The sequence below is a fragment of the Morone saxatilis genome, unplaced genomic scaffold (assembly GCF_004916995.1).
Source record: "Morone saxatilis isolate NCDOM2014 unplaced genomic scaffold, NCSU_SB_2.0 Contig8, whole genome shotgun sequence".
In the NCBI taxonomy this organism is placed as follows: domain Eukaryota; kingdom Metazoa; phylum Chordata; class Actinopteri; family Moronidae; genus Morone; species Morone saxatilis.
Window position 1 is genome coordinate 7,250,277 of NW_023340257.1, and position 1,738 is coordinate 7,252,014.

Here is a 1,738-nt window from a genome sequence, read left to right on the forward strand (position 1 = left end):
CTTTGTCTGTCTCTCACTCACTCACTCTTTCTGCCTGAGCTTTAAACTTTTCTCACATGCACCCTCAGCTGCCTTTCTGAAAGGTCACACAACCTCGGTGATATGGGTCAGATCTTGAAAGTTTGAAGAAGTACACGATGTTTGAGTTTCGCTGCTGTCACCCAAGGGCAGATTGGCTTTCTGCAGGACAACATTTCAAAGTTTAGTTGTTTTTGAATCAAATGCAACAGGTTTTTTCTCATGTATTAATGCATAGAAGAATGAGAAACCGTCTATAGTGTCACACATGGCACAGGGAAAACTTAGCCTTTGTGCTACACCTTAGGTTCAGAGACACAATATTTACAGCTTAGCTACTGAGACATTACATATACGAGGTTCTGTTTGTGCCAAAAATGCACTGATGCCTGACTTAAATGATTCATTAGACTGACTGTTTCAGTTATAATTCTGTTTGTGCCCAAATACTGTTGTTTTACACACACTAAGGATTGTACAGCATATATAATAGCTGGTGATTGCTCCAGTCTGATGCCCTTACCTGCTCTTTTATGTGGACTGAGGTGTGCTGTTGCTTTCAATTTCTAGAAGCTATGAACAAATGCAAATGACACAAGTGATGTGCCAAGTCAGCTGGCAGAAGCGTGACAAAATCAAACAGAAGCCATGTACAAAAGGTACGACAATATAAAAGGTGCTACTCTGAAGAGACGCACATTTGTGGCCCAAATGAAACCTCATACATGACACACTATTCTTGTAAATCAGCCACTGATTCCTCCCTTCACTTTTCCCTTACAGGTTTTTATAAAATAAAGGTTTGAACATGATGGATGGGTTAAATTGGGTTTCTTCAGCAGCCTCACAAAGATGCATGCTTGATTTATTATTGATTCCTCTCTGAAACCGCTCCATTTTTCCTTTTTTTCCCCCTCCACCCCCATAAAAGATTCAAAAGACCTGAAGGAGATCCTCTATGCTAAATGTTGCAATTCTCTTCTCCTGACAGTCCTGGCTAGAGTTCACGACAACTTGAATATTGATGTCAGGTAAACGGGTGAGCCTTTGTTTGGTGCTGCGTCATGTACTCATTGAGTTACTGGACACGTTGTTGAGAGGCTTCACTTTCTCCAGGGATATTTTCACATACAAAACATATTATTGTCTCATTATATATGACGCATTATTATAGAAGAAACGACGCAGCAGTATGTGCGATAGTTTACTCTAGCTCCACCTCCACCAGCTACAACATTAAAAGGCTGCTTATACATGAATGTATAAAAAAAATACAGTATTATAATCTGTAATACTGATGTGGGTCATTCTGCATATTAATTATTATTTTTTCTTGATACTTTGAGTACACTTTCCTGATATTAGGTGTGTATTCTTACTGAAGTGAACATTTAAATGCAGAGCTTTTATATGTAAGAAGTATATTTTTTAAAGTAAAGGATCTACTACTTCCACATTGATGCCCGCTGATAGTGTCAACTCAGGTCATATTAAGCATTCAGCAGCCATTAAACATTCACAGAGGACCATGGTTTTCAGTTTTGAATAGGTTCAGTACAAAAGAGCTATATCTCAATTTAATACGTATCCATAAAAAGTGAATTAAACTCATTTACTTATTTTTCTAAAGAGAATCCATTTCTGGTTTGTCATAACAACAAAAGTGATTCAATCAATTATGATGACAAACTTCAACATTGTCTATATTTTTTGTATTCTT